The 25,332-nt window shown below is 48.6% G+C and overlaps 10 non-coding genes across 10 annotated transcripts; all 10 read right to left on the reverse strand.

Annotated features, from left to right (window-relative positions):
* Positions 1-640: 640 nt before the first annotated feature.
* Positions 641-713, reverse strand: TRNAR-ACG (transfer RNA arginine (anticodon ACG)). The gene has a single exon. It is a non-coding gene; the product is annotated as a tRNA-Arg (tRNA).
* Positions 714-1,025: 312 nt separating this feature from the next.
* On the reverse strand, positions 1,026-1,098 carry TRNAR-ACG (transfer RNA arginine (anticodon ACG)). Its single transcript has one exon. It is a non-coding gene; the product is annotated as a tRNA-Arg (tRNA).
* Positions 1,099-5,611: 4,513 nt separating this feature from the next.
* TRNAR-ACG (transfer RNA arginine (anticodon ACG)) lies at positions 5,612-5,684 on the reverse strand. The gene has a single exon. It is a non-coding gene; the product is annotated as a tRNA-Arg (tRNA).
* A 312-nt stretch (positions 5,685-5,996) lies between these two features.
* On the reverse strand, positions 5,997-6,069 carry TRNAR-ACG (transfer RNA arginine (anticodon ACG)). Its single transcript has one exon. It is a non-coding gene; the product is annotated as a tRNA-Arg (tRNA).
* Positions 6,070-10,595: 4,526 nt separating this feature from the next.
* On the reverse strand, positions 10,596-10,668 carry TRNAR-ACG (transfer RNA arginine (anticodon ACG)). Its single transcript has one exon. It is a non-coding gene; the product is annotated as a tRNA-Arg (tRNA).
* Positions 10,669-10,980: 312 nt separating this feature from the next.
* TRNAR-ACG (transfer RNA arginine (anticodon ACG)) lies at positions 10,981-11,053 on the reverse strand. The gene has a single exon. It is a non-coding gene; the product is annotated as a tRNA-Arg (tRNA).
* Positions 11,054-15,579: 4,526 nt separating this feature from the next.
* Positions 15,580-15,652, reverse strand: TRNAR-ACG (transfer RNA arginine (anticodon ACG)). Its single transcript has one exon. It is a non-coding gene; the product is annotated as a tRNA-Arg (tRNA).
* Positions 15,653-15,964: 312 nt separating this feature from the next.
* Positions 15,965-16,037, reverse strand: TRNAR-ACG (transfer RNA arginine (anticodon ACG)). The gene has a single exon. It is a non-coding gene; the product is annotated as a tRNA-Arg (tRNA).
* A 4,504-nt stretch (positions 16,038-20,541) lies between these two features.
* TRNAR-ACG (transfer RNA arginine (anticodon ACG)) lies at positions 20,542-20,614 on the reverse strand. The gene has a single exon. It is a non-coding gene; the product is annotated as a tRNA-Arg (tRNA).
* Positions 20,615-20,926: 312 nt separating this feature from the next.
* Positions 20,927-20,999, reverse strand: TRNAR-ACG (transfer RNA arginine (anticodon ACG)). Its single transcript has one exon. It is a non-coding gene; the product is annotated as a tRNA-Arg (tRNA).
* Positions 21,000-25,332: the final 4,333 nt, after the last annotated feature.

Genomic DNA, 25,332 nt, shown 5'->3' on the forward strand with positions numbered 1-25,332 from the left:
GGTTACAGAAGTCGGCCAGATTCAGAGCAAGGGTGTCAATGTGGTCCTTGATGGTTTTGGACGAACAGGGAAGAACCTGTTTTGACTGGAATCACACAATCTCCTGGGCTTGCGCCAATCTGGTTTCCAACCAAGCCACGGCACTGAATCGGCCTTACTGGACCTAAAGATTCAACAGGATGATATCAAAGATGCCAAGAAGCAAGCCCTCCTCTTGTTACTGGGCCTGTCTGCAGCCTTCGACCATGTATACATATTGAATAAATCAAAAAGGCAGCCTATGATCGAGCCAGCCAGGAGTCAACCTGGAATTAGTCGAATGTGTTATCCATTGCGCCACTGGACCGCTGCTACAGCGTGAGCAGGAGTCAGCACTTTTGTAACGAAACAGAAGTTTCCTGCTTGAGACACAGTGAGAAACGTACTTCTCATTTTTACAAGGAGAGGTAGAAAAAAACGCTACAAGCCCACAATGAGCAGGTGAGCGAGCGTGTGCCATCATGAGAAACTTAGTTCTCATTTTTCCCAGAGGAGAGGTAGAAAAAACGCACTAACTACGAACAAACAATGTGCTTTTGTGTGCCATGCGTGACAAGGCTCATTTTTAAATACTTTCTAGAACAAAAAGGCAGCATGCGAACGAGCCAGCCAGGAGTCGAACCTGGAATCTTCTGCTCCGTAGGCAGACGCGTTATCCATTGCGCCACTGGCCCTCTGCTGCAGTTACTCTTGGAATCAGCACTTTTGTTACGACGCAGAGGCTCATCATGCGGATTGAGCCATCATGAGCAACTTAGTTCTCATTTTTATAAGGAGAGGTGGTTGAAAACACGCCTACGAACTGACAATGAGCAGGCGTGTGCCATGTGTTAGAGACATCATGAGAAATAACGTAGTTCCCATTTTTTCTCCCGAGTAGAGGTAGAAACACGCTGCAACAGTGACTACAAACACACAATGAGCTTTCAAGTGCCTTGCGTGAGAAGGCTCATTTTTAAATACAGAACAAAAAGGCAGCATTTGAACGAGCCAGCCAGGAGTCGAACCTGGAATCTTCTGCTCCGTAGGCAGACGCGTTATCCATTGCGCCACTGGCCCGCTGCTGCACTGTCAGCTGCATTCAGCACTTTTGTTACGAACCAGAGGCTCAGGTCGGGCTGCCTGAGACATCACGAGAAACTTTGTTCTCATTTTTACAGCGAGAGGTAGGAAAAACGCTACCAACACACAATAAGCAGGCGTGTGACATGTGTTAAAGAAGGCTCATTTTTAAATACTTTATTGAAAACATCTGACAAAGAACGCATTTGGCATCAGATACTGCCCGGATTGCAACTGTCTGCACGTATTTTCTGGCGAGTTCTACGGACCAAGCATCTCATTTATTGTACGATAGCACTCACATTTTCATGCGCAAATAACAGATTTAGACTGTTTTCACTTTTTAGTATTGTACCATTTTATGTGCTCGGTGCTCTTCAGTGTTAAATCCGCGGGAGAGGATGATCTGTACCCAGATCAACCCCAAAAGCGCCATACAGATATGAAACAGATAAGGCCTGAGTGATAGGCGTGCCAAGGAGTACTCGACGTGCATGCTACAGAAACGCGAAACATGCAACAAGTGAGAGACATAAAATGGGGTTTTTCACTTTAAGAAAATAACATATAATATATTGAATACAATTTTTTGTTTACTTCTTAAAAGGTGTTTTATTGAGCTGTAGCCTTCCTCTTAGAGAGCAGGACTAAGAAGCCCGGCTGGAGCATTTCAGCACATTTTTATTTCCTTTTGGCGATCGCTGTGTCAGGGTGTTGGGTTGGGGCTCCAAGATTGCCGAACACCAGGCGAGCAGTCTATCATGGGGAACAGTTTAGTATACAACACCGGTGCGATGAAGGCACATGGCCTACTGTGCATTTTAAGCACCACCTATAAGCCGAAACCGTTGCATTGAAGTACAGGTAGGAGGGAGATGACATGTGAAGAGGGACACACGACTTGGTTTTTTTTGGGTTATTTATTTGTTAAATATTGTTGGTTGTTTATCGTCTAATTGACTGCCTTGGGCCATGCTTACCTCTTTGGCCATTCCCACCCACTCCTTGCCCCTCCCACCCAAAACTCAACCCCTGGTATCTATGTTGTTTCTAAGCAGTCTGCTGTGAGTTAATGGCTTAATTGCCGCTGTAAATGGCTACCGGTATAATAACAAAAATCTTACCCAATTCTACCTGACCTTAACTCACTACCCCACCCCCTCTATTCCCACCTCTCCCCTCTCACCCAATCTACCCTTATCCCCACCCTACTCTACCACCACTGACTATACCCCAAACCACTCTACACCTACCCCACTCTTCGCTACCCACAATATCCCACACCACTGTACACCTACCCTACCCACTGCCCCACCCCACTGTACCCCTATCCATCAAACCACTGTAGACTGGCAAGGTGACACGAGGTCCTTTGATCCCAATAGATTTCGCCCAGCCTTTCCATATCTTCATATCACTACCGAGTTAAGGTACGTGTTTGTTGAGTCTTCAACTTACCCCAGACCTACGCTAGTTGTTCAAGATCAGACAGGCAGTCAAAGTGAACAGGCACGCCTTTGACAGTGTCTCTTCGGATGTAGGTAGATGCACAAAGTATTCTATTCTGAGGTCCATGCATTCTGCCATGTAAGCGCCAAACAGCCCTTTCACAGGAAGACCCTTCAAAAAGTAAAGACTCCGCTTTCTGTATGTTGGCATGTAGCACGTAGCCCATCTTGGCAGATAGCGTACATCACATTGCATCTAGTGGTGGCCCTATGTTGTGATTCTTCACTTGCCAAATCATAGCAGTGCTAAAAGGTCATGGCCAAGAGGCCTCAGCGGCAGGGGATCTGCGTCCAGTGCAAATTGGCACATGCCAAAACGTCCTGAACAATGGAGAAGGCAAAGAAGTTTCATTAGTGGTGTAATGGGAGGATAAATCGTGTTCCAGATGTTGGGGACATCCCTCAGACCTGTTAAGGGCCTCCATCACACCACTGAGGAATTATCCTTGTTTGTTACTGTTTGCAATGAATGATTGAAGGAGTTGCGTATCTTCAGATCTATAGATTCCTGCTATGATATGACATGATATTGTATTTGAATCGTACTCATACACGCGTGTTTCAGAGCGTGACGAGGCAAGGGAGGGGAAGAAGGGAGGACAAAACAGCGATCTTCCTAGGCCCAGTGACATTGAGAATGCTCAAGTGCAGGGGAGAGGGAGGGAGGAAAGTGCAAGGAGAGGGGCGAGGTGGAACGTGCCTAATAAGGGATAAAAACAACAACAACTGGTAGCGCAGCCAGCAGGGTGGCAAGTGCGAGGTTTAAAGCGCAGACAAGGGGTGTCTGATAAGTGCAGGTAAGGGCACTGTAGGGTTACAGATACAGACCCAAGTGCAAGGATTGCGTGCAAGGGTTGCCAGGAGGCAGTGCAGGTGTGCGGCTGGGTGGGCAGGGACCTTGGCCCGAAATCAGAGGGTAGCCAGGTGCACGGAGCCGAAGCAGACAGATCAGCAGGGGAGCGGAAGAGCAAAGGCAGAAGCAAAGAGGAAGGTCTTGAGGTGCTTCCGGAACCAGAGATGGTTCTCCTCAAGTTTCAGTGTGGCAGGCAGGCTGTTGCAGAGGGAGGCCCCAGCTGAGGAAAGAGATCTACCCCCAACTCGTTGCTTGGAGAAGCGACCGGCCCTGAGGGAGTTGGAGGTGGATGAGAAAAGAGCTCGAGTGGGAAGGTATTTACGGAGGGAGAGTTGAAGGTATTTTGGACCCAGGCCCCAGTAAGCCTTGTGGACAATGCAGAGGGACTTGAATTTAACCCTTGCAGCCACTGGGAGCAATGAAAAGATTTCAGGGCTGGAGAGATACGATCCCTGGGCTTCAGACCAAGGAAACGTCTTGCAGTCCTGTTCTGGATGAGTTGCAGAGGACAGAGAGAAGAAGCAGGCAGATTTAGAAAGAGGCTGTTGCAGTAGTCTAGCCTAGAGAGAATCAGAGCTCTAGATACAGTAAGCTTCTGGGGGAAGGAGAGGAAAGGAACAATACCTCTGCAAATGTACAGTTGGTAGTTTGACTTCTTAGAGATGTCAGAGATGTGAGAAGAAAAGGAGAGTGTGGAGTCGAAGATGACCCCAAGGTTCTTAGCCTCAAAGGTGGGAGCAGGAAGAGGGCCAAGGGAGGCCGGCCAGAGAGTGGCAGGAAAGGAGGGTGCAGGTGTGCCGATGAGGAGAATCTCTGCCTAAATGGGATTAAGGCAGAGATCATTGGCGGCAGACCAGTCCTGGATGGCAGACAGACGGTCAGAGATGAGGGAGGGAAGCCTGAAAACAAGCAGAGTGTCATCCGCATAGCACTGAAAGTTGAAGCAGAGAGCTGCAATGCGGTGGGAAATGGGTGCCAGGTATTGGTTGAACAGCCAGGGAGAGAGGTTAGACCCGTGGGGAACACCACAAGTAGAGAATGAGATGGCGAAAAGGAAGGACCCAAGTTGGACCTGGGAGGGCCGATCAGAGTGGAAAGAGGTCATCCAGGCCAGGGCCTGATCAGTGATACCCGGCTTATCACGGAGACAGTTGAGCAGGATGGCATGGTTGACCGTGTCAAAGGCAGAAGAGAAATCGAGTAGGATGAGGACCCAAAAGGGATGTTAGAGTCATGGTTGGACAGCAGGTCTTCACAGGTGTTCAGGAGAGCAGTTTCCATGCTTCTGACAGCTCTGAAGCCAGGCTGATGGTCATGGAGACAACCAACAGAGTCGGTGTGAAGATTAAGCTGGGAGATGGTCAGCTTTTCCAAGAGTTTGCCCTGGAAAGGAGTGATAGAAACCTGCGAAGTTAGCCGGGCCGGAGGGGTCGGCTGTGGAATTTTTGAGAAGAGGGTGCACAAGAGAATGCTTCAGAGTGGAGGGGAAGATTCCACAGGTGATGGAATGGTTACAGAAGTCGGCCAGATTCAGAGCAAGGGTGTCAATGTGGTCCTTGATGGTTTTGGACGAACAGGGAAGAACCTGTTTTGACTGGAATCACACAATCTCCTGGGCTTGCGCCAATCTGGTTTCCAACCAAGCCACGGCACTGAATCGGCCTTATTGGACCTAAAGATTCAACAGGATGATATCAAAGATGCCAAGAAGCAAGCCCTCCTCTTGTTACTGGGCCTGTCTGCAACCTTCGACCATGTATACATATTGAATAAATCAAAAAGGCAGCCTATGATCGAGCCAGCCAGGCGTCAACCTGGAATTAGTCAAATGTGTTATCCATTGCGCCACTGGACCGCTGCTACAGCGTGAGCAGGAGTCAGCACTTTTGTAACGAAACAGAAGTTTCCTGCTTGAGACACAGTGAGAAACGTACTTCTCATTTTTACAAGGAGAGGTAGAAAAAAACGCTACAAGCCCACAATGAGCAGGTGAGCGAGCGTGTGCCATCATGAGAAACTTAGTTCTCATTTTTCCCAGAGGAGAGGTAGAAAAAACGCACTAACTACGAACAAACAATGTGCTTTTGTGTGCCATGCGTGACAAGGCTCATTTTTAAATACTTTCTAGAACAAAAAGGCAGCATGCGAACGAGCCAGCCAGGAGTCGAACCTGGAATCTTCTGCTCCGTAGGCAGACGCGTTATCCATTGCGCCACTGGCCCTCTGCTGCAGTGACTCTTGGAATCAGCACTTTTGTTACGACGCAGAGGCTCATCATGCGGATTGAGCCATCATGAGCAACTTAGTTCTCATTTTTATAAGGAGAGGTGGTTGAAAACACGCCTACGAACTGACAATGAGCAGGCGTGTGCCATGTGTTAGAGACATCATGAGAAATAACGTAGTTCCCATTTTTTCTCCCGAGTAGAGGTAGAAACACGCTGCAACAGTGACTACAAACACACAATGAGCTTTCGAGTGCCTTGCGTGAGAAGGCTCATTTTTAAATACAGAACAAAAAGGCAGCATTTGAACGAGCCAGCCAGGAGTCGAACCTGGAATCTTCTGCTCCGTAGGCAGACGCGTTATCCATTGCGCCACTGGCCCGCTGCTGCACTGTGTGCTGCATTCAGCACTTTTGTTACGAACCAGAGGCTCGGGTCGGGCTGCCTGAGACATCACGAGAAACTTTGTTCTCATTTTTACAGCGAGAGGTAGGAAAAACGCTACCAACACACAATAAGCAGGCGTGTGACATGTGTTAAAGAAGGCTCATTTTTAAATACTTTATTGAAAACAATACATACAAACATCTGACAAAGAACGCATTTGGCATCAGATACTGCCCGGATTGCAACTCTCTGCACGTATTTTCTGGCGAGTTTTACGGACCAAGCATCTCATTTATTGTACTATAGCACTCACATTTTCATGCGCAAATAACAGATTTAGACTGTTTTCACTTTTTAGTATTGTACCATTTTATGTGCTCGGTGCTCTTCAGTGTTAAATCCGCGGGAGAGGATGATCTGTACCCAGATCAACCCCAAAAGTGCCATACAGATATGAAACAGATAAGGCCTGAGTGATAGGCGTGCCAAGGAGTACTCGACGTGCATGCCACAGAAACGCGAAACATGCAACAAGTGAGAGACATAAAATGGGGTTTTTCACTTTAAGAAAATAACATATAATATATTGAATACAATTTTTTGTTTACTTCTTAAAAGGTGTTTTATTGAGCTGTAGCCTTCCTCTTAGAGAGCAGGACTAAGAAGCCCGGCTGGAGCATTTCAGCACATTTTTATTTCCTTTTGGCGATCGCTGTGTCAGGGTGTTGGGTTGGGGCTCCAAGATTGCCGAACACCAGGCGAGCAGTCTATCATGGGGAACAGTTTAGTATACAACACCGGTGCGATGAAGGCACATGGCCTACTGTGCATTTTAAGCACCACCTATAAGCCGAAACCGTTGCATTGAAGTACAGGTAGGAGGGAGATGACATGTGAAGAGGGACACACGACTTGGTTTTTTTTGGGTTATTTATTTGTTAAATATTGTTGGTTGTTTATCGTCTAATTGACTGCCTTGGGCCATGCTTACCTCTTTGGCCATTCCCACCCACTCCTTGCCCCTCCCACCCAAAACTCAACCCCTGGTATCTATGTTGTTTCTAAGCAGTCTGCTGTGAGTTAATGGCTTAATTGCCGCTGTAAATGGCTACCGGTATAATAACAAAAATCTTACCCAATTCTACCTGTCCTTAACTCACTACCCCACCCCCTCTATTCCCACCTCTCCCCTCTCACCCAATCTACCCTTATCCCCACCCTACTCTACCACCACTGACTATACCCCAAACCACTCTACACCTACCCCACTCTTCGCTACCCACAATATCCCACACCACTGTAGACCTACCCTACCCACTGCCCCACCCCACTGTACCCCTATCCATCAAACCACTGTAGACTGGCAAGGTGACACGAGGTCCTTTGATCCCAATAGATTTCGCCCAGCCTTTCCATATCTTCAGATCACTACCGAGTTAAGGTACGTGTTTGTTGAGTCTTCAACTTACCCCAGACCTACGCTAGTTGTTCAAGATCAGACAGGCAGTCAAAGTGAACAGGCACGCCTTTGACAGTGTCTCTTCGGATGTAGGTAGATGCACAAAGTATTCTATTCTGAGGTCCATGCATTCTGCCATGTAAGCGCCAAACAGCCCTTTCACGGGAAGACCCTTCAAAAAGTAAAGACTCCGCTTTCTGTATGTTGGCATGTAGCACGTAGCCCATCTTGGCAGATAGCGTACATCACATTGCATCTAGTGGTGGCCCTATGTTGTGATTCTTCACTTGCCAAATCATAGCAGTGCTAAAAGGTCATGGCCAAGAGGCCTCAGCGGCAGGGGATCTGCGTCCAGTGCAAATTGGCACATGCCAAAACGTCCTGAACAATGGAGAAGGCAAAGAAGTTTCATTAGTGGTGTAATGGGAGGATAAATCGTGTTCCAGATGTTGGGGACATCCCTCAGACCTGTTAAGGGCCTCCATCACACCACTGAGGAATTATCCTTGTTTGTTACTGTTTGCAATGAATGATTGAAGGAGTTGCGTATCTTCAGATCTATAGATTCCTGCTATGATATGACATGATATTGTATTTGAATCGTACTCATACACGCGTGTTTCAGAGCGTGACGAGGCAAGGGAGGGGAAGAAGGGAGGACAAAACAGCGATCTTCCTAGGCCCAGTGACATTGAGAATGCTCAAGTGCAGGGGAGAGGGAGGGAGGAAAGTGCAAGGAGAGGGGCGAGGTGGAACGTGCCTAGGAAGGGATAAAAACAACAACAACTGGTAGCGCAGCCAGCAGGGTGGCAAGTGCGAGGTTTAAAGCGCAGACAAGGGGTGTCTGATAAGTGCAGGTAAGGGCACTGTAGGGTTACAGATACAGACCCAAGTGCAAGGATTGCGTGCAAGGGTTGCCAGGAGGCAGTGCAGGTGTGCGGCTGGGTGGGCAGGGACCTTGGCCCGAAATCAGAGGGTAGCCAGGTGCACGGAGCCGAAGCAGACAGATCAGCAGGGGAGCGGAAGAGCAAAGGCAGAAGCAAAGAGGAAGGTCTTGAGGTGCTTCCGGAACCAGAGATGGTTCTCCTCAAGTTTCAGTGTGGCAGGCAGGCTGTTCCAGAGGGAGGCCCCAGCTGAGGAAAGAGATCTACCCCCAACTCGTTGCTTGGAGAAGCGACCGGCCCTGAGGGAGTTGGAGGTGGAGGAGAAAAGAGCTCGAGTGGGAAGGTATTTACGGAGGGAGAGTTGAAGGTATTTTGGACCCAGGCCCCAGTAAGCCTTGTGGACAATGCAGAGGGACTTGAATTTAACCCTTGCAGCCACTGGGAGCAATGAAAAGATTTCAGGGCTGGAGAGATACGATCCCTGGGCTTCAGACCAAGGAAACGTCTTGCAGTCCTGTTCTGGATGAGTTGCAGAGGACAGAGAGAAGAAGCAGGCAGATTTAGAAAGAGGCTGTTGCAGTAGTCTAGCCTAGAGAGAATCAGAGCTCTAGATACAGTAAGCTTCTGGGGGAAGGAGAGGAAAGGAACAATACCTCTGCAAATGTACAGTTGGTAGTTTGACTTCTTAGAGATGTCAGAGATGTGAGAAGAAAAGGAGAGTGTGGAGTCGAAGATGACCCCAAGGTTCTTAGCCTCAAAGGTGGGAGCAGGAAGAGGGCCAAGGGAGGCCGGCCAGAGAGTGGCAGGAAAGGAGGGTGCAGGTGTGCCGATGAGGAGAATCTCTGCCTAAATGGGATTAAGGCAGAGATCATTGGCGGCAGACCAGTCCTGGATGGCAGACAGACGGTCAGAGATGAGGGAGGGAAGCCTGAAAACAAGCAGAGTGTCATCCGCATAGCACTGAAAGTTGAAGCAGAGAGCTGCAATGCGGTGGGAAATGGGTGCCAGGTATTGGTTGAACATCCAGGGAGAGAGGTTAGACCCGTGGGGAACACCACAAGTAGAGAATGAGATGGCGAAAAGGAAGGACCCAAGTTGGACCTGGGAGGGCCGATCAGAGTGGAAAGAGGTCATCCAGGCCAGGGCCTGATCAGTGATACCCGGCTTATCACGGAGACAGTTGAGCAGGATGGCATGGTTGACCGTGTCAAAGGCAGAAGAGAAATCGAGTAGGATGAGGACCCAAAAGGGATGTTAGAGTCATGGTTGGACAGCAGGTCTTCACAGGTGTTCAGGAGAGCAGTTTCCATGCTTCTGACAGCTCTGAAGCCAGGCTGATGGTCATGGAGACAACCAACAGAGTCGGTGTGAAGATTAAGCTGGGAGATGGTCAGCTTTTCCAAGAGTTTGCCCTGGAAAGGAGTGATAGAAACCTGCGAAGTTAGCCGGGCCGGAGGGGTCGGCTGTGAAATTTTTGAGAAGAGGGTGCACAAGAGAATGCTTCAGAGTGGAGGGGAAGATTCCACAGGTGATGGAATGGTTACAGAAGTCGGCCAGATTCAGAGCAAGGGTGTCAATGTGGTCCTTGATGGTTTTGGACGAACAGGGAAGAACCTGTTTTGACTGGAATCACACAATCTCCTGGGCTTGCGCCAATCTGGTTTCCAACCAAGCCACGGCACTGAATCGGCCTTACTGGACCTAAAGATTCAACAGGATGATATCAAAGATGCCAAGAAGCAAGCCCTCCTCTTGTTACTGGGCCTGTCTGCAGCCTTCGACCATGTATACATATTGAATAAATCAAAAAGGCAGCCTATGATCGAGCCAGCCAGGAGTCAACCTGGAATTAGTCAAATGTGTTATCCATTGCGCCACTGGACCGCTGCTACAGCGTGAGCAGGAGTCAGCACTTTTGTAACGAAACAGAAGTTTCCTGCTTGAGACACAGTGAGAAACGTACTTCTCATTTTTACAAGGAGAGGTAGAAAAAAACGCTACAAGCCCACAATGAGCAGGTGAGCGAGCGTGTGCCATCATGAGAAACTTAGTTCTCATTTTTCCCAGAGGAGAGGTAGAAAAAACGCACTAACTACGAACAAACAATGTGCTTTTGTGTGCCATGCGTGACAAGGCTCATTTTTAAATACTTTCTAGAACAAAAAGGCAGCATGCGAACGAGCCAGCCAGGAGTCGAACCTGGAATCTTCTGCTCCGTAGGCAGACGCGTTATCCATTGCGCCACTGGCCCTCTGCTGCAGTGACTCTTGGAATCAGCACTTTTGTTACGACGCAGATGCTCATCATGCGGATTGAGCCATCATGAGCAACTTAGTTCTCATTTTTATAAGGAGAGGTGGTTGAAAACACGCCTACGAACTGACAATGAGCAGGCGTGTGCCATGTGTTAGAGACATCATGAGAAATAACGTAGTTCCCATTTTTTCTCCCGAGTAGAGGTAGAAACACGCTGCAACAGTGACTACAAACACACAATGAGCTTTCGAGTGCCTTGCGTGAGAAGGCTCATTTTTAAATACAGAACAAAAAGGCAGCATTTGAACGAGCCAGCCAGGAGTCGAACCTGGAATCTTCTGCTCCGTAGGCAGACGCGTTATCCATTGCGCCACTGGCCCGCTGCTGCACTGTGAGCTGCATTCAGCACTTTTGTTACGAACCAGATTCTCAGGTCGGGCTGCCTGAGACATCACGAGAAACTTTGTTCTCATTTTTACAGCGAGAGGTAGGAAAAACGCTACCAACACACAATAAGCAGGCGTGTGACATGTGTTAAAGAAGGCTCATTTTTAAATACTTTATTGAAAACAATACATACAAACATCTGACAAAGAACGCATTTGGCATCAGATACTGCCCGGATTGCAACTCTCTGCACGTATTTTCTGGCGAGTTTTACGGACCAAGCATCTCATTTATTGTACTATAGCACTCACATTTTCATGCGCAAATAACAGATTTAGACTGTTTTCACTTTTTAGTATTGTACCATTTTATGTGCTCGGTGCTCTTCAGTGTTAAATCCGCGGGAGAGGATGATCTGTACCCAGATCAACCCCAAAAGTGCCATACAGATATGAAATAGATAAGGCCTGAGTGATAGGCGTGCCAAAGAGTACTCGACGTGCATGCCACAGAAACGCGAAACATGCAACAAGTGAGAGACATAAAATGGGGTTTTTCACTTTAAGAAAATAACATATAATATATTGAATACAATTTTTTGTTTACTTCTTAAAAGGTGTTTTATTGAGCTGTAGCCTTCCTCTTAGAGAGCAGGACTAAGAAGCCCGGCTGGAGCATTTCAGCACATTTTTATTTCCTTTTGGCGATCGCTGTGTCAGGGTGTTGGGTTGGGGCTCCAAGATTGCCGAACACCAGGCGAGCAGTCTATCATGGGGAACAGTTTAGTATACAACACCGGTGCGATGAAGGCACATGGCCTACTGTGCATTTTAAGCACCACCTATAAGCCGAAACCGTTGCATTGAAGTACAGGTAGGAGGGAGATGACATGTGAAGAGGGACACACGACTTGGTTTTTTTTGGGTTATTTATTTGTTAAATATTGTTGGTTGTTTATCGTCTAATTGACTGCCTTGGGCCATGCTTACCTCTTTGGCCATTCCCACCCACTCCTTGCCCCTCCCACCCAAAACTCAACGCCTGGTATCTATGTTGTTTCTAAGCAGTCTGCTGTGAGTTAATGGCTTAATTGCCGCTGTAAATGGCTACCGGTATAATAACAAAAATCTTACCCAATTCTACCTGTCCTTAACTCACTACCCCACCCCCTCTATTCCCACCTCTCCCCTCTCACCCAATCTACCCTTATCCCCACCCTACTCTACCACCACTGACTATACCCCAAACCACTCTACACCTACCCCACTCTTCGCTACCCACAATATCCCACACCACTGTAGACCTACCCTACCCACTGCCCCACCCCACTGTACCCCTATCCATCAAACCACTGTAGACTGGCAAGGTGACACGAGGTCCTTTGATCCCAATAGATTTCGCCCAGCCTTTCCATATCTTCAGATCACTACCGAGTTAAGGTACGTGTTTGTTGAGTCTTCAACTTACCCCAGACCTACGCTAGTTGTTCAAGATCAGACAGGCAGTCAAAGTGAACAGGCACGCCTTTGACAGTGTCTCTTCGGATGTAGGTAGATGCACAAAGTATTCTATTCTGAGGTCCATGCATTCTGCCATGTAAGCGCCAAACAGCCCTTTCACGGGAAGACCCTTCAAAAAGTAAAGACTCCGCTTTCTGTATGTTGGCATGTAGCACGTAGCCCATCTTGGCAGATAGCGTACATCACATTGCATCTAGTGGTGGCCCTATGTTGTGATTCTTCACTTGCCAAATCATAGCAGTGCTAAAAGGTCATGGCCAAGAGGCCTCAGCGGCAGGGGATCTGCGTCCAGTGCAAATTGGCACATGCCAAAACGTCCTGAACAATGGAGAAGGCAAAGAAGTTTCATTAGTGGTGTAATGGGAGGATAAATCGTGTTCCAGATGTTGGGGACATCCCTCAGACCTGTTAAGGGCCTCCATCACACCACTGAGGAATTATCCTTGTTTGTTACTGTTTGCAATGAATGATTGAAGGAGTTGCGTATCTTCAGATCTATAGATTCCTGCTATGATATGACATGATATTGTATTTGAATCGTACTCATACACGCGTGTTTCAGAGCGTGACGAGGCAAGGGAGGGGAAGAAGGGAGGACAAAACAGCGATCTTCCTAGGCCCAGTGACATTGAGAATGCTCAAGTGCAGGGGAGAGGGAGGGAGGAAAGTGCAAGGAGAGGGGCGAGGTGGAACGTGCCTAGGAAGGGATAAAAACAACAACAACTGGTAGCGCAGCCAGCAGGGTGGCAAGTGCGAGGTTTAAAGCGCAGACAAGGGGTGTCTGATAAGTGCAGGTAAGGGCACTGTAGGGTTACAGATACAGACCCAAGTGCAAGGATTGCGTGCAAGGGTTGCCAGGAGGCAGTGCAGGTGTGCGGCTGGGTGGGCAGGGACCTTGGCCCGAAATCAGAGGGTAGCCAGGTGCACGGAGCTGAAGCAGACAGATCAGCAGGGGAGCGGAAGAGCAAAGGCAGAAGCAAAGAGGAAGGTCTTGAGGTGCTTCCGGAACCAGAGATGGTTCTCCTCAAGTTTCAGTGTGGCAGGCAGGCTGTTCCAGAGGGAGGCCCCAGCTGAGGAAAGAGATCTACCCCCAACTCGTTGCTTGGAGAAGCGACCGGCCCTGAGGGAGTTGGAGGTGGAGGAGAAAAGAGCTCGAGTGGGAAGGTATTTACGGAGGGAGAGTTGAAGGTATTTTGGACCCAGGCCCCAGTAAGCCTTGTGGACAATGCAGAGGGACTTGAATTTAACCCTTGCAGCCACTGGGAGCAATGAAAAGATTTCAGGGCTGGAGAGATACGATCCCTGGGCTTCAGACCAAGGAAACGTCTTGCAGTCCTGTTCTGGATGAGTTGCAGAGGACAGAGAGAAGAAGCAGGCAGATTTAGAAAGAGGCTGTTGCAGTAGTCTAGCCTAGAGAGAATCAGAGCTCTAGATACAGTAAGCTTCTGGGGGAAGGAGAGGAAAGGAACAATACCTCTGCAAATGTACAGTTGGTAGTTTGACTTCTTAGAGATGTCAGAGATGTGAGAAGAAAAGGAGAGTGTGGAGTCGAAGATGACCCCAAGGTTCTTAGCCTCAAAGGTGGGAGCAGGAAGAGGGCCAAGGGAGGCCGGCCAGAGAGTGGCAGGAAAGGAGGGTGCAGGTGTGCCGATGAGGAGAATCTCTGCCTAAATGGGATTAAGGCAGAGATCATTGGCGGCAGACCAGTCCTGGATGGCAGACAGACGGTCAGAGATGAGGGAGGGAAGCCTGAAAACAAGCAGAGTGTCATCCGCATAGCACTGAAAGTTGAAGCAGAGAGCTGCAATGCGGTGGGAAATGGGTGCCAGGTATTGGTTGAACAGCCAGGGAGAGAGGTTAGACCCGTGGGGAACACCACAAGTAGAGAATGAGATGGCGAAAAGGAAGGACCCAAGTTGGACCTGGGAGGGCCGATCAGAGTGGAAAGAGGTCATCCAGGCCAGGGCCTGATCAGTGATACCCGGCTTATCACGGAGACAGTTGAGCAGGATGGCATGGTTGACCGTGTCAAAGGCAGAAGAGAAATCGAGTAGGATGAGGACCCAAAAGGGATGTTAGAGTCATGGTTGGACAGCAGGTCTTCACAGGTGTTCAGGAGAGCAGTTTCCATGCTTCTGACAGCTCTGAAGCCAGGCTGATGGTCATGGAGACAACCAACAGAGTCGGTGTGAAGATTAAGCTGGGAGATGGTCAGCTTTTCCAAGAGTTTGCCCTGGAAAGGAGTGATAGAAACCTGCGAAGTTAGCCGGGCCGGAGGGGTCGGCTGTGGAATTTTTGAGAAGAGGGTGCACAAGAGAATGCTTCAGAGTGGAGGGGAAGATTCCACAGGTGATGGAATGGTTACAGAAGTCGGCCAGATTCAGAGCAAGGGTGTCAATGTGGTCCTTGATGGTTTTGGACGAACAGGGAAGAACCTGTTTTGACTGGAATCACACAATCTCCTGGGCTTGCGCCAATCTGGTTTCCAACCAAGCCACGGCACTGAATCGGCCTTACTGGACCTAAAGATTCAACAGGATGATATCAAAGATGCCAAGAAGCAAGCCCTCCTCTTGTTACTGGGCCTGTCTGCAGCCTTCGACCATGTATACATATTGAATAAATCAAAAAGGCAGCCTATGATCGAGCCAGCCAGGAGTCAACCTGGAATTAGTCAAATGTGTTATCCATTGCGCCACTGGACCGCTGCTACAGCGTGAGCAGGAGTCAGCACTTTTGTAACGAAACAGAAGTTTCCTGCTTGAGACACAGTGAGAAACGTACTTCTCATTTTTACAAGGAGAGGTAGAAAAAAACGCTACAAGCCCACAATGAGCAGGTGAGCGAGCGTGTGCCATCATGAGAAACTTAGTTCTCATTTTTCCCAGAGGAGAGGTAGAAAAAACGCACTAACTACGAACAAACAATGTGCTTTTGTGTGCCATGCGTGACAAGGCTCATTTTTAAATACTTTCTAGAACAAAAAGGCAGCATGCGAACGAGCCAGCCAGGAGTCGAACCTGGAATCTTCTGCTCCGTAGGCAGACGGGTTATCCATTGCGCCACTGGCCCTCTGCTGCAGTGACTCTTGGAATCAGCACTTTTGTTACTACGCAGAGGCTCATCATGCGGATTGAGCCATCATGAGCAACTTAGTTCTCATTTTTATAAGGAGAGGTGGTTGAAAACACGCCTACGAACTGACAATGAGCAGGCGTGTGCCATGTGTTAGAGACATCATGAGAAATAACGTAGTTCCCATTTTTTCTCCCGAGTAGAGGTAGAAACACGCTGCAACAGTGACTACAAACACACAATGAGCTTTCGAGTGCCTTGCGTGAGAAGGCTCATTTTTAAATACAGAACAAAAAGGCAGCATTTGAACGAGCCAGCCAGGAGTCGAACCTGGAATCTTCTGCTCCGTAGGCAGACGCGTTATCCATTGCGCCACTGGCCCGCTGCTGCACTGTGAGCTGCATTCAGCACTTTTGTTACGAACCAGAGGCTCAGGTCGGGCTGCCTGAGACATCACGAGAAACTTTGTTCTCATTTTTACAGCGAGAGGTAGGAAAAACGCTACCAACACACAATAAGCAGGCGTGTGACATGTGTTAAAGAAGGCTCATTTTTAAATACTTTATTGAAAACAATACATACACACAAAGAACGCATTTGGCATCAGATACTGCCCGGATTGCAACTCTCTGCACGTATTTTCTGGCGAGTTCTACGGACCAAGCATCTCATTTATTGTACTATAGCACTCACATTTTCATGCGCAAATAACAGATTTAGACTGTTTTCACTTTTTAGTATTGTACCATTTTATGTGCTCGGTGCTCTTCAGTGTTAAATCCGCGGGAGAGGATGATCTGTACCCAGATCAACCCCAAAAGTGCCATACAGATATGAAACAGATAAGGCCTGAGTGATAGGCGTGCCAAGGAGTACTCGACATGCATGCCACATAAACGCGAAACATGCAACAAGTGAGAGACATAAAATGGGGTTTTTCACTTTAAGAAATAACATATAATATATTGAATACAATTTTTTGTTTACTTCTTAAAAGGTGTTTTATTGAGCTGCAGCCTTCCTCTTAGAGAGCAGGACTAAGAAGCCCGGCTGGAGCATTTCAGCACATTTTTATTTCCTTTTGGCGATCGCTGTGTCAGGGTGTTGGGTTGGGGCTCCAAGATTGCCGAACACCAGGCGAGCAGTCTATCATGGGGAACAGTTTAGTATACAACACCGGTGCGATGAAGGTACATGGCCTACTGTGCATTTTAAGCACCACCTATAAGCCGAAACCGTTGCATTGAAGTACAGGTAGGAGGGAGATGACATGTGAAGAGGGACACACGACTTGTTTTTTTTTGGGTTATTTATTTGTTAAATATTGTTGGTTGTTTATCGTCTAATTGACTGCCTTGGGCCATGCTTACCTCTTTGGCCATTCCCACCCACTCCTTGCCCCTCCCACCCAAAACTCAACCCCTGGTATCTATGTTGTTTCTAAGCAGTCTGCTGTGAGTTAATGGCTTAATTGCCGCTGTAAATGGCTACCGGTATAATAACAAAAATCTTACCCAATTCTACCTGACCTTAACTCACTACCCCACCCCCTCTATTCCCACCTCTCCCCTCTCACCCAATCTACCCTTATCCCCACCCTACTCTACCACCACTGACTATACCCCAAACCACTCTACACCTACCCCCTCTTCGCTACCCACAATATCCCACACCACTGTACACCTACCCTACCCACTGCCCCACCCCACTGTACCCCTATCCATCAAACCACTGTAGACTGGCAAGGTGACACGAGGTCCTTTGATCCCAATAGATTTCGCCCAGCCTTTCCATATCTTCATATCACTACCGAGTTAAGGTACGTGTTTGTTGAGTCTTCAACTTACCCCAGACCTACGCTAGTTGTTCAAGATCAGACAGGCAGTCAAAGTGAACAGGCACACCTTTGACAGTGTCTCTTCGGATGTAGGTAGATGCACAAAGTATTCTATTCTGAGGTCCATGCATTCTGCCATGTAAGCGCCAAACAGCCCTTTCACAGGAAGACCCTTCAAAAAGTAAAGACTCCGCTTTCTGTATGTTGGCATGTAGCACATAGCCCATCTTGGCAGATAGCGTACATCACATTGCATCTAGTGGTGGCCCTATGTTGTGATTCTTCACTTGCCAAATCATAGCAGTGCTAAAAGGTCATGGCCAAGAGGCCTCAGCGGCAGGGGATCTGCGTCCAGTGCAAATTGGCACATGCCAAAACGTCCTGAACAATGGAGAAGGCAAAGAAGTTTCATTAGTGGTGTAATGGGAGGATAAATCGTGTTCCAGATGTTGGGGACATCCCTCAGACCTGTTAAGGGCCTCCATCACACCACTGAGGAATTATCCTTGTTTGTTACTGTTTGCAATGAATGATTGAAGGAGTTGCGTATCTTCAGATCTATAGATTCCTGCTATGATATGACATGATATTGTATTTGAATCGTACTCATACACGCGTGTTTCAGAGCGTGACGAGGCAAGGGAGGACAAAACAGCGATCTTCCTAGGCCCAGTGACATTGAGAATGCTCAAGTGCAGGGGAGAGGGAGGGAGGAAAGTGCAAGGAGAGGGGCGAGGTGGAACGTGCCTAGGAAGGGATAAAAACAACAACAACTGGTAGCGCAGCCAGCAGGGTGGCAAGTGCGAGGTTTAAAGCGCAGACAAGGGGTGTCTGATAAGTGCAGGTAAGGGCACTGTAGGGTTACAGATACAGACCCAAGTGCAAGGATTGCGTGCAAGGGTTGCCAGGAGGCAGTGCAGGTGTGCGGCTGGGTGGGCAGGGACCTTGGCCCGAAATCAGAGGGTAGCCAGGTGCACGGAGCCGAAGCAGACAGATCAGCAGGGGAGCGGAAGAGCAAAGGCAGAAGCAAAGAGGAAGGTCTTGAGGTGCTTCCGGAACCAGAGATGGTTCTCCTCAAGTTTCAGTGTGGCAGGCAGGCTGTTCCAGAGGGAGGCCCCAGCTGAGGAAAGAGATCTACCCCCAACTCGTTGCTTGGAGAAGCGACCGGCCCTGAGGGAGTTGGAGGTGGATGAGAAAAGAGCTCGAGTGGGAAGGTATTTACGGAGGGAGAGTTGAAGGTATTTTGGACCCAGGCCCCAGTAAGCCTTGTGGACAATGCAGAGGGACTTGAATTTAACCCTTGCAGCCACTGGGAGCAATGAAAAGATTTCAGGGCTGGAGAGATACGATCCCTGGGCTTCAGACCAAGGAAACGTCTTGCAGTCCTGTTCTGGATGAGTTGCAGAGGACAGAGAGAAGAAGCAGGCAGATTTAGAAAGAGGCTGTTGCAGTAGTCTAGCCTAGAGAGAATCAGAGCTCTAGATACAGTAAGCTTCTGGGGGAAGGAGAGGAAAGGAACAATACCTTTGCAAATGTACAGTTGGTAGTTTGACTTCTTAGAGATGTCAGAGATGTGAGAAGAAAAGGAGAGTGTGGAGTCGAAGATGACCCCAAGGTTCTTAGCCTCAAAGGTGGGAGCAGGAAGAGGGCCAAGGGAGGCCGGCCAGAGAGTGGCAGGAAAGGAGGGTGCAGGTGTGCCGATGAGGAGAATCTCTGCCTAAATGGGATTAAGGCAGAGATCATTGGCGGCAGACCAGTCCTGGATGGCAGACAGACGGTCAGAGATGAGGGAGGGAAGCCTGAAAACAAGCAGAGTGTCATCCGCATAGCACTGAAAGTTGAAGCAGAGAGCTGCAATGCGGTGGGAAATGGGTGCCAGGTATTGGTTGAACAGCCAGGGAGAGAGGTTAGACCCGTGGGGAACACCACAAGTAGAGAATGAGATGGCGAAAAGGAAGGACCCAAGTTGGACCTGGGAGGGCCGATCAGAGTGGAAAGAGGTCATCCAGGCCAGGGCCTGATCAGTGATACCCGGCTTATCACGGAGACAGTTGAGCAGGATGGCATGGTTGACCGTGTCAAAGGCAGAAGAGAAATCGAGTAGGATGAGGACCCAAAAGGGATGTTAGAGTCATGGTTGGACAGCAGGTCTTCACAGGTGTTCAGGAGAGCAGTTTCCATGCTTCTGACAGCTCTGAAGCCAGGCTGATGGTCATGGAGACAACCAACAGAGTCGGTGTGAAGATTAAGCTGGGAGATGGTCAGCTTTTCCAAGAGTTTGCCCTGGAAAGGAGTGATAGAAACCTGCGAAGTTAGCCGGGCCGGAGGGGTCGGCTGTGGAATTTTTGAGAAGAGGGTGCACAAGAGAATGCTTCAGAGTGGAGGGGAAGATTCCACAGGTGATGGAATGGTTACAGAAGTCGGCCAGATTCAGAGCAAGGGTGTCAATGTGGTCCTTGATGGTTTTGGACGAACAGGGAAGAACCTGTTTTGACTGGAATCACACAATCTCCTGGGCTTGCGCCAATCTGGTTTCCAACCAAGCCACGGCACTGAATCGGCCTTATTGGACCTAAAGATTCAACAGGATGATATCAAAGATGCCAAGAAGCAAGCCCTCCTCTTGTTACTGGGCCTGTCTGCAGCCTTCGACCATGTATACATATTGAATAAATCAAAAAGGCAGCCTATGATCGAGCCAGCCAGGAGTCAACCTGGAATTAGTCAAATGTGTTATCCATTGCGCCACTGGACCGCTGCTACAGCGTGAGCAGGAGTCAGCACTTTTGTAACGAAACAGAAGTTTCCTGCTTGAGACACAGTGAGAAACGTACTTCTCATTTTTACAAGGAGAGGTAGAAAAAAACGCTACAAGCCCACAATGAGCAGGTGAGCGAGCGTGTGCCATCATGAGAAACTTAGTTCTCATTTTTCCCAGAGGAGAGGTAGAAAAAACGCACTAACTACGAACAAACAATGTGCTTTTGTGTGCCATGCGTGACAAGGCTCATTTTTAAATACTTTCTAGAACAAAAAGGCAGCATGCGAACGAGCCAGCCAGGAGTCGAACCTGGAATCTTCTGCTCCGTAGGCAGACGCGTTATCCATTGCGCCACTGGCCCTCTGCTGCAGTTACTCTTGGAATCAGCACTTTTGTTACGACGCAGAGGCTCATCATGCGGATTGAGCCATCATGAGCAACTTAGTTCTCATTTTTATAAGGAGAGGTGGTTGAAAACACGCCTACGAACTGACAATGAGCAGGCGTGTGCCATGTGTTAGAGACATCATGAGAAATAACGTAGTTCCCATTTTTTCTCCCGAGTAGAGGTAGAAACACGCTGCAACAGTGACTACAAACACACAATGAGCTTTCGAGTGCCTTGCGTGAGAAGGTTCATTTTTAAATACAGAACAAAAAGGCAGCATTTGAACGAGCCAGCCAGGAGTCGAACCTGGAATCTTCTGCTCCGTAGGCAGACGCGTTATCCATTGCGCCACTGGCCCGCTGCTGCACTGTGAGCTGCATTCAGCACTTTTGTTACGAACCAGAGGCTCAGGTCGGGCTGCCTGAGACATCACGAGAAATTTTGTTCTCATTTTTACAGCGAGAGGTAGGAAAAACGCTACCAACACACAATAAGCAGGCGTGTGACATGTGTTAAAGAAGGCTCATTTTTAAATACTTTATTGAAAACATCTGACAAAGAACGCATTTGGCATCAGATACTGCCCGGATTGCAACTGTCTGCACGTATTTTCTGGCGAGTTCTACGGACCAAGCATCTCATTTATTGTACGATAGCACTCACATTTTCATGCGCAAATAACAGATTTAGACTGTTTTCACTTTTTAGTATTGTACCATTTTATGTGCTCGGTGCTCTTCAGTGTTAAATCCGCGGGAGAGGATGATCTGTACCCAGATCAACCCCAAAAGTGCCATACAGATATGAAACAGATAAGGCCTGAGTGATAGGCGTGCCAAGGAGTACTCGACGTGCATGCTACAGAAACGCGAAACATGCAACAAGTGAGAGACATAAAATGGGGTTTTTCACTTTAAGAAAATAACATATAATATATTGAATACAATTTTTTGTTTACTTCTTAAAAGGTGTTTTATTGAGCTGTAGCCTTCCTCTTAGAGAGCAGGACTAAGAAGCCCGGCTGGAGCATTTCAGCACATTTTTATTTCCTTTTGGCGATCGCTGTGTCAGGGTGTTGGGTTGGGGCTCCAAGATTGCCGAACACCAGGCGAGCAGTCTATCATGGGGAACAGTTTAGTATACAACACCGGTGCGATGAAGGCACATGGCCTACTGTGCATTTTAAGCACCACCTATAAGCCGAAACCGTTGCATTGAAGTACAGGTAGGAGGGAGATGACATGTGAAGAGGGACACACGACTTGGTTTTTTTTGGGTTATTTATTTGTTAAATATTGTTGGTTGTTTATCGTCTAATTGACTGCCTTGGGCCATGCTTACCTCTTTGGCCATTCCCACCCACTCCTTGCCCCTCCCACCCAAAACTCAACCCCTGGTATCTATGTTGTTTCTAAGCAGTCTGCTGTGAGTTAATGGCTTAATTGCCGCTGTAAATGGCTACCGGTATAATAACAAAAATCTTACCCAATTCTACCTGTCCTTAACTCACTACCCCACCCCCTCTATTCCCACCTCTCCCCTCTCACCCAATCTACCCTTATCCCCACCCTACTCTACCACCACTGACTATACCCCAAACCACTCTACACCTACCCCACTCTTCGCTACCCACAATATCCCACACCACTGTACACCTACCCTACCCACTGCCCCACCCCACTGTACCCCTATCCATCAAACCACTGTAGACTGGCAAGGTGACACGAGGTCCTTTGATCCCAATAGATTTCGCCCAGCCTTTCCATATCTTCATATCACTACCGAGTTAAGGTACGTGTTTGTTGAGTCTTCAACTTACCCCAGACCTACGCTAGTTGTTCAAGATCAGACAGGCAGTCAAAGTGAACAGGCACGCCTTTGACAGTGTCTCTTCGGATGTAGGTAGATGCACAAAGTATTCTATTCTGAGGTCCATGCATTCTGCCATGTAAGCGCCAAACAGCCCTTTCACAGGAAGACCCTTCAAAAAGTAAAGACTCCGCTTTCTGTATGTTGGCATGTAGCACGTAGCCCATCTTGGCAGATAGCGTACATCACATTGCATCTAGTGGTGGCCCTATGTTGTGATTCTTCACTTGCCAAATCATAGCAGTGCTAAAAGGTCATGGCCAAGAGGCCTCAGCGGCAGGGGATCTGCGTCCAGTGCAAATTGGCACATGCCAAAACGTCCTGAACAATGGAGAAGGCAAAGAAGTTTCATTAGTGGTGTAATGGGAGGATAAATCGTGTTCCAGATGTTGGGGACATCCCTCAGACCTGTTAAGGGCCTCCATCACACCACTGAGGAATTATCCTTGTTTGTTACTGTTTGCAATGAATGATTGAAGGAGTTGCGTATCTTCAGATCTATAGATTCCTGCTATGATATGACATGATATTGTATTTGAATCGTACTCATACACGCGTGTTTCAGAGCGTGACGAGGCAAGGGAGGGGAAGAAGGGAGGACAAAACAGCGATCTTCCTAGGCCCAGTGACATTGAGAATGCTCAAGTGCAGGGGAGAGGGAGGGAGGAAAGTGCAAGGAGAGGGGCGAGGTGGAACGTGCCTAATAAGGGATAAAAACAACAACAACTGGTAGCGCAGCCAGCAGGGTGGCAAGTGCGAGGTTTAAAGCGCAGACAAGGGGTGTCTGATAAGTGCAGGTAAGGGCACTGTAGGGTTACAGATACAGACCCAAGTGCAAGGATTGCGTGCAAGGGTTGCCAGGAGGCAGTGCAGGTGTGCGGCTGGGTGGGCAGGGACCTTGGCCCGAAATCAGAGGGTAGCCAGGTGCACGGAGCCGAAGCAGACAGATCAGCAGGGGAGCGGAAGAGCAAAGGCAGAAGCAAAGAGGAAGGTCTTGAGGTGCTTCCGGAACCAGAGATGGTTCTCCTCAAGTTTCAGTGTGGCAGGCAGGCTGTTCCAGAGGGAGGCCCCAGCTGAGGAAAGAGATCTACCCCCAACTCGTTGCTTGGAGAAGCGACCGGCCCTGAGGGAGTTGGAGGTGGAGGAGAAAAGAGCTCGAGTGGGAAGGTATTTACGGAGGGAGAGTTGAAGGTATTTTGGACCCAGGCCCCAGTAAGCCTTGTGGACAATGCAGAGGGACTTGAATTTAACCCTTGCAGCCACTGGGAGCAATGAAAAGATTTCAGGGCTGGAGAGATACGATCCCTGGGCTTCAGACCAAGGAAACGTCTTGCAGTCCTGTTCTGGATGAGTTGCAGAGGACAGAGAGAAGAAGCAGGCAGATTTAGAAAGAGGCTGTTGCAGTAGTCTAGCCTAGAGAGAATCAGAGCTCTAGATACAGTAAGCTTCTGGGGGAAGGAGAGGAAAGGAACAATACCTCTGCAAATGTACAGTTGGTAGTTTGACTTCTTAGAGATGTCAGAGATGTGAGAAGAAAAGGAGAGTGTGGAGTCGAAGATGACCCCAAGGTTCTTAGCCTCAAAGGTGGGAGCAGGAAGAGGGCCAAGGGAGGCCGGCCAGAGAGTGGCAGGAAAGGAGGGTGCAGGTGTGCCGATGAGGAGAATCTCTGCCTAAATGGGATTAAGGCAGAGATCATTGGCGGCAGACCAGTCCTGGATGGCAGACAGACGGTCAGAGATGAGGGAGGGAAGCCTGAAAACAAGCAGAGTGTCATCCGCATAGCACTGAAAGTTGAAGCAGAGAGCTGCAATGCGGTGGGAAATGGGTGCCAGGTATTGGTTGAACAGCCAGGGAGAGAGGTTAGACCCGTGGGGAACACCACAAGTAGAGAATGAGATGGCGAAAAGGAAGGACCCAAGTTGGACCTGGGAGGGCCGATCAGAGTGGAAAGAGGTCATCCAGGCCAGGGCCTGATCAGTGATACCCGGCTTATCACGGAGACAGTTGAGCAGGATGGCATGGTTGACCGTGTCAAAGGCAGAAGAGAAATCGAGTAGGATGAGGACCCAAAAGGGATGTTAGAGTCATGGTTGGACAGCAGGTCTTCACAGGTGTTCAGGAGAGCAGTTTCCATGCTTCTGACAGCTCTGAAGCCAGGCTGATGGTCATGGAGACAACCAACAGAGTCGGTGTGAAGATTAAGCTGGGAGATGGTCAGCTTTTCCAAGAGTTTGCCCTGGAAAGGAGTGATAGAAACCTGCGAAGTTAGCCGGGCCGGAGGGGTCGGCTGTGGAATTTTTGAGAAGAGGGTGCACAAGAGAATGCTTCAGAGTGGAGGGGAAGATTCCACAGGTGATGGAATGGTTACAGAAGTCGGCCAGATTCAGAGCAAGGGTGTCAATGTGGTCCTTGATGGTTTTGGACGAACAGGGAAGAACCTGTTTTGACTGGAATCACACAATCTCCTGGGCTTGCGCCAATCTGGTTTCCAACCAAGCCACGGCACTGAATCGGCCTTATTGGACCTAAAGATTCAACAGGATGATATCAAAGATGCCAAGAAGCAAGCCCTCCTCTTGTTACTGGGCCTGTCTGCAACCTTCGACCATGTATACATATTGAATAAATCAAAAAGGCAGCCTATGATCGAGCCAGCCAGGCGTCAACCTGGAATTAGTCAAATGTGTTATCCATTGCGCCACTGGACCGCTGCTACAGCGTGAGCAGGAGTCAGCACTTTTGTAACGAAACAGAAGTTTCCTGCTTGAGACACAGTGAGAAACGTACTTCTCATTTTTACAAGGAGAGGTAGAAAAAAACGC

This window comes from Ambystoma mexicanum, chromosome 13 (assembly GCF_040938575.1).
Source record: "Ambystoma mexicanum isolate Mex_15411 chromosome 13, UKY_AmexF1_1, whole genome shotgun sequence".
Lineage (NCBI taxonomy): Eukaryota > Metazoa > Chordata > Amphibia > Caudata > Ambystomatidae > Ambystoma > Ambystoma mexicanum.